The sequence below is a fragment of the Ostrinia furnacalis genome, unplaced genomic scaffold (assembly GCF_004193835.3).
Source record: "Ostrinia furnacalis isolate ACB-3 unplaced genomic scaffold, ASM419383v2 OfSCF0664, whole genome shotgun sequence".
Lineage (NCBI taxonomy): Eukaryota > Metazoa > Arthropoda > Insecta > Lepidoptera > Crambidae > Ostrinia > Ostrinia furnacalis.
The window spans coordinates 97,090-104,878 of NW_021130903.1; positions in this window are offsets into that span (position 1 = coordinate 97,090).

Consider the following 7,789-nt stretch of genomic DNA (forward strand, 5'->3'; position numbering starts at 1 on the left):
ACCTGGCATCACAAAGTACACTTAAGAGATATACTCGTACTACAGGCAAAATTCATTTATTAAAATTAAATCATAACATTTGAATAAACGTTTGCATCTGACATTAGCTGGGCGTGACGCTTAATGTCTAAATGAACGGTGTTTTGTGTGGCACGTATGTGTAAATAGTGCAATGAGGAGCGGTCACTTCTGTTACCGTTATCATGTATTTACATTAATTAGATTATTATTAGCATCCATTAAATCTTGGTCACATGTAGATGAGATTATGAAATATTTGCACTGGTTACATGTTTTAAAACAGCCATTCCTTTTTACCCGACAGCGCCAGAAGGAGGGTTATTATTTATCTTATTGTCATAGTTTTTTTTTCATTTTTCATTTTCAGTGCTATAGTTAAACTACAGTGGAACTAAACAATTAACTTAATTATGTAGTAATTCTAACGTAATAGCATGTAAAAAACGTTAGTTCTTAATATTTAAATCATTTTGGTCTTGATTAATTCACAAATACTATTTTTAGCTCATTTATAGGCAGCACCTTATAGATACGACTTCCTTCAAGGCCGTAGCGCTTATGCAAAATAGGTAGCCCAAATACTTTGAGTTAAGCTTTTAAAATAAACGTAAGTTAAGTGTGACCTTAAACTCACAATAGATATTTTGTGCGTCTCAAAAGAATGGTGTGAATTTAATCAAACGCTTCTATATTCTGTTTATACATAGTACATAATTTGTAATTTGTTTGTCCTTACACAAATAGAGTACGCCATTGAAAATGTAATTCTACGGGGCCTTAAAATAAGTGCGTGCTGGTAGTTATTTTACAAACGAGACAGGTTAGTTATTGGCTTGATATTGGTTATTATTTTGATGAAAGGGTACGTAGTAGGAATGCTCGTAGTCGTGCCCATTGATCGGAAGTGTGTCAAAGTCATGACGTGCCCGCACGCGGGCGTGCGTTACACAACGCCTGCGCATCACCGGTAATTGCCTTACGANCCAGACACCAAATCAGCGCCAAATCATGGCGCAGCTGAGGGAAGACCTAAAACAACGTACTGTAAAAGGAGAAACTGACCTAATTATAAAATACATCAAAGGACACCCCAAGATCATTAAAAAGCCGTCAAAAAACTACACAGAGGAGAAAACGCAACTTTAAACACAGGTCCTCAGAAATATGTGAGTCACAAAATATGCATAAATTATAATTCAGTAACAATTGAGAAGAAATGTCTAAAATTTTTCTATGCTAATGTAAGAAGTTTAGTCAAACCTGGAAAACTAGATGAACTAAGATGCGTGATTGAATCATTTAAGAATATAGTTCACGTTGTTGTCTTGACAGAAACATGGATAAAAAATGATGATGAGGCAAATAGATTGAAGCTGCCAAATTATACACATTATTACAACTATAGGCCAAACTCAAGAGGCGGTGGAGTGTCCATATATGTACATAACAGTATAGAACACCACGAAATCGAACAACAATATGAAGATGGAAATCATTTTCTGTGGGTCCACCTGAATACGCTTGCCTTGGATATAGGAGCTGTATACAAACAACCAGCATCAAATGTGGATGCATTTCTTAAAAACTACAGTCTTCACCTGTCTAAAAGACAACGAATCATAGCTTTTGGTGATTTCAATTTGAACCTGCTCGAACACGATAAATCTGTAAAAGAATACAATGCTCTACTGAAAGATACCAATATGCGCATATTAAACAAAATTTCTAAAGAGTACTGTACCCGCGAAACATCTACCACAAAATCAATCTTAGATCATGTGTGCTCAAATTTGAAGCAAAACACTTTCCAAATGACTGTAATTGAATCTGCACTCTCCGATCATAAGCAGATATATCTGGAGATAAACAGGACATGCCTAGATCGCAAAAAACGTGTACAGTATCCAGCAATAAACTATGCCAACCTCTATAAAACTATGGAAGAATTGCTTAATATACATCAGATTGAAGACTATGAAGAACTGGAAAATCTAATACAGCGAGCTATTTCCATTAACAAAATTATGAAGACCAAAATAACTAACCCACCCTGTAAGGAATGGATAAATAGGGATATAATAGCATCTATAAATGAGAGAAACTCTCTGTGGCAAAACATGAAGAAAACACCTGATGAGCTCGTTAAAGAAGACTTCATAAAAATGAGGAACAACGTCTCCAAGAAGATCCAGACTGCCAAGAACCAATATTTTCGTCACAAATTTGAGATTTGTCAAAAAAACCCGCGAAGAATGTGGCAATTAATCAACAGGTTATCCAGTAGTCAACCCGAAACCATCAAACCCTTTAAATTATCATCCCCATTAGGCGAAATAACAGATACAAAACTTATATGCGAGAAATTTAATTCCTTCTTCGCAACAATTGGCACAGAGTTGGCAAGTAAAATACCACAACAATTTCATACTGATTCGACTCGCGTATCAATTTCACTAACCTCTCAAAACCATGACCATCAACTCCTAAAACTAGACCCAACAAATCCTCAAGAAATATCACGAATAATTAATAACCTAGATGTAAATAGTAGCTCTGGTTTAGACGGAATCACAACAAAAGTTATTAAATGTATCAAAAATATTATAGCTCCCATTATATCAAAATGTATAAATGACTGTTTCAGTTCAGGGCACTTCCCTAACTCTCTAAAGACAGCTAGGGTAACTCCTATTTTTAAATCTGGAAGTAAAATGGAGCCCAGTAACTATCGTCCTATATCCGTGCTCCCGGTAATATCAAAAATTTTCGAAAAACTACTTCATATTAGATTGAGCAAATTCTTGGCCGATATTAATTTTCTATTTAAAAAACAATACGGTTTCCGACCAAAGTCTAATACTGTATCTGCTACTGTTGACCTAGTAACTAGCATAAGACACAGCCTAGACCAAGGGAAAATAACCCTAGGAATCTTCATAGACCTAAAAAAGGCATTTGATACAGTTAGCCACCGTATACTTTTATCAAAACTGAAAGCTTTAGGCATCTCAGGCACAGCGTATCAAATGTTTGAATCATACCTTACGAACAGGAACCAGGTCGTCAAGATCGATAATGAGAAAAGCGAGCCAAGATTGATCACTTGCGGTGTTCCCCAGGGATCAATATTGGGGCCCTTACTATTCCTAATTTACGTAAATAATATACATCAGGTCGGACTCAAAGGAGACATCACCCTGTACGCTGATGATACAAGCCTATTTTATAGCGGTCACTCAATGAAAACAATAATTGATAACGCACAGTACGACCTCAATGTTCTACACAATTGGCTACAATCTAACTTGCTTACAATTAATGCTACAAAAACAAACTACATAATATTCGCCGCTAAAAATAAAAAGATTGATAACTTCAATCCTTTGTCAATTGATGGACAGGAAATTAATAGGGTAGCTAAAGAAAAATACTTGGGCCTCGTGCTAGATGAAAAACTAACATGGGAATCGCACATTGAAAAAATTCGTAGTAAAGTCTCTTCGCTAACTGGTGCAATAAAAAACATAGTTAGATGTCTACCAACATATGTTAGATACACAATCTATAATTCCCTAGTAAAACCCCACCNCAGTGATGTCTGTGTTCAGAAATTCGGTAATAGGATCGTCCGAGTAATTATGTTGCTATCGCGCTCGCACACTCACTGCGGGTGCCAGTCGCACAGTCGCGACAGCAATATAATTACGCGCGAGTGATAAAGATGGGTAGCTAGGGGTCATTGGACAAAATTCTACGTGCTCACGGACCGAGCTTTAGTCAGGAATTAAATGGATGAAAGTGCGTAATGCGTACACTGTTAGTTGCTTTATAAAACTCATGTTATTTTTTAAGAATTAAAGCGTTTTGTGTTGCTCTCCGAACTAAAAAGTCAGAATCCGATCCAATAGATTCTATTGGACATAGCGCGATAAAAATTAGAACCATAGACATTACAACTGGCTCAATTATTTTATTTGGAGTTTGGAATCGTATAAAGGTTTATTTATGATCTATGTGAATAGTGATGTGCACTAGGGATAAACAAAATCTCTCACAATGAGAGCCTATTGTTAAAAATGTTGCCAGTTTATTGGTGCGCACTGTACACACATTGAGTGGCCCACCGGCCTTCGGCGTTGCGTGTACGGGACCCATCGATATCTGTAATGTCATTGTGACCTTAGTAATAGTGACGTAGCATGCTTATCGATAGATATATTCAATGGTATAGTTGACAGACCATCAGATTGTAAAAAATGGCACTTATCACAACGCTATAAGATGCCATAGCTTACCTCTCTTTTCCATCCCGAGGTCACAAACGCTCGTTCGTTCGTTTCAGCCAAATTACGTCCACTGCTGGACAAAGGCCTCTCCCGGTGAAAATGAACGGTGCTGTGCTGCCACCATCCAGGTTTTACCGCGACTTTTACCAGATCGTCGGTCCACCTAGTTGGAGGCCTGCCCACGCTACGTCTTCCAGCCTGCGGTCACCACTCGAGAATTTTTCCGCCCCAACGGCCATCGCCTCTACGAGCTATGTGCCCGGCCCAAACGCTCACTATTAGCAAAAAACACTAATTATCTACTAAGATAGTGTTTGTAAGTTGTATTATTGTTTCGGTGAGTCAAATAGACAGAATAGACATTAAATTGAACCTCTCGGCGTTCGATACAAAACAATGTCTGGGATGAGACAATGATATTGAAACAATTGATTACTGCTTAGTGACACGTTTACAATAAGCAACATGACTTTGAGGCGTTCAGTTCATTGTATAATATTATCGATCAACGTATACCTATACAATAGATAAGTGCATGTTATCGATCAAAATATTTTTTTTCATTTTAATTCCTATAGGTACCTTAATACCACCTCTAATGTCATATTTATCGGCAAATTATATTATATTTTTATCGATACTAGAACATCCTTGACCGCGACATACCAATTCCTATTCAATTATCCTTGAGAACGCTCCATCGAATAGAGGAACTTTGGATATAATATCGACAGAGGGCAATTATGAAGAAATATGCAGTCAATATAAATTACTGTCAAGGATAACGTATGGGAGTTTCGTCATTGGGAAACTTTTACTTTTATTGGCTTTTATGTAAGTTAATCTGAATTCTTTATTAGAGAGATGGACATAATTGACCTATTAACCTTCGCCTGACGTTTGGTCAGACTGTTTATCGTTTGCTCGTAAGTATTCTTCATACGGAAAATTGACTGAGACGAAGCGCTACATCGCACACCGAAGTATGGGCGTCGCACTAGTGGGGGAAGGAGAAAGCAACCGAGATGGTGTTCAGTTCACACTATTACGTCTCGGCCTTTCGCATAGTGTACTATCACAATAATTTTGTCTTCTACGGGATTCAGTCCAATGACAGTTTAACTTTCCCCCGGGACAAACTTGACCTTCATTGGTTGGGTTTTTATGGCGGTCAAGCTGTAGATCCTGGCTACATAGGACTTGAAGTGGTGGGAATAGTTCCCTGTTCTACGGGATTCGAACCTGCAACTTACGCTGTGAATTTCGGTATGCAATCTACTAAGATAAATAGTCGTTGAACAAGATCACAGTAGAGCTCACATAGCTTTGTGGTGGAATTAAATTAGTTAACTTACGTAAGTCCGTAATTTATTTATTTATCACCTGAACAGAATGATTAAACTGTACTGGACCACAACTAAAAATCTTCTATATACTCAAAAGTACCTGTCCTAACTTTATAAAACAAATAATACTGGAAAACTTGAATTAGTCTTGTTTCATTTAGCTAGGTGAGTTACTTGAAGATATTGAAGATTTTTTAGCCGACCCTTACCTCTGCGGTGTAGTGTATTTTATATGATATAACATTCTGATGATATTAGTTATCTAATTATATGCATATAACTCAAAGGTGACTGACTGACTGACTGACATAGTGATCTATCAACGCACAGCCCAAACCACTGGACGGATCGGGCTGAAATTTGGCATGCAGGTATACTAGGTAGTTATGACGTAGGCATCCGCTAAGAAAGGATTTTACGAAACTCCACTCGGGTAAAACGGGATCGGGATCCACGCGTACGAAGTCGCGGGCGGCCGCTAGTCAACACATAAGGCAGTAATTTTTTGTTGATAAAAACATTGATGTACCTACAGTTGACAGATTTTTTTTTTTATTGCAAAATAGCACAATTTTACAACTAGACAAGATACGGTTAAATAGCGTCTATTTTAATTTGCTGTAGTTTATAATACTCACTCAATTCCATTTGAACCACGTGAACAAACTAATTAATGCTGTGTAAGTAACAAATCCTAGTTCTGCTGTACAGAAAATCAGTTTGTGTTTTGAAATCAAACACGAATGTGTTTGATTTGAAGGAATAAATTAACTGTGATGTAATATTTGGATGTTTAACTACTGTACAAGCGATGACGTCATGTTAAAAGTAAATACTGTAAAATAAGAGTATTTTGCATCAAAAATGTAAGTAACACAAAATGTAAAGAGCAAACTGGGCAAAAAAATACGAATTTCTGGATTTTGAAACTTATGCGTTGTGGTTTAAAGTGAAAAATGACTTGAAAGTTTGATGTGCTAACCAATTTTAGTCCGTGTCTAGCAAAATGAAGTTGGAACGAAGGGAAATAAAAAACAATACTAAGTGACGAAAAAGTTCTTTGAAAATTGGTAAAAACCGTAAAATGTGAGAACAATAACAGTGAAGCATGGGACTATTCCCACCTTTTGTTCCCACCGCTCCCAACTCCAGTGTAGCCAGGATCTACAGCTTGACCGCCATAAAAACCCAACCAGTGAAGGTCAATTTTGTCCCACGGGGAAAGTTAAACTGTCATACAGTGAAGCAGTGATCTTTAGTTACTTACGACAAGTTAGTTTCAAAATGCTTGATTAAAATCAAAGTGCTTTACAACGTAATTCATACTAAATCAAATTCAACCAAAGATTAACCCTTCCATTCTCCGCTAAACAGTACCCAAAATATTTTATTTAGCCCAAATAGCGCCGGCCCGAAAGGGTTAAATTACCATAAGCCGTATCCACGGTTAATACATACAAATTCGTTGCGCAGTCCTTTCTAGGGTCAATTTTAAACGACTTAAGCATCCACGGGTTAAGTTATGGAAGGCCTTTATTTTATTAACTAATAAATTCCACCACATAGTAGAGACATCATGGATTTTTTTACCATATCGTCTACTAAACCACGTCACAATTCAAAAAATACCCCACCAAAAATACTTTGTGAGACTTTGGTCCAGCAGTGGACGTCATATGGCTAAAAAGAATGAACTTACAAAAACAATATTCACCAAAAATTCTAATCAAATAAAAAATCAATCATACAAAAAAATCCAACATACAAAACTCGACAGTCAACTGTTAACCGTTTTGGCACGACTTTTGCCTGTATTCACAAACGATGCTAGCTAATGTGAATCAGCAAATTGAACACACACCGTTGAATGGAGCTCTGTGATTGGTTCGAGTGTCACCCTATGCGTCCACGCGCACTGGGAGACCTCAATACTCAATATCTTTATTGCTTTACCTCATAGTAATGTTTGTGAATCGGGCGTTTGTCTCTTCCAATTCGAAATACATATTTTTTGTGTGCCACATTTAATTTCATCAATTTCTATTTCATTTTATTCTAATTATTTTCAGGTAGGTTGATCCAGGAACGCCAGGATCTCTTAACACAAAGCCCAATAACGTGAAGTCCTGAAAAGGT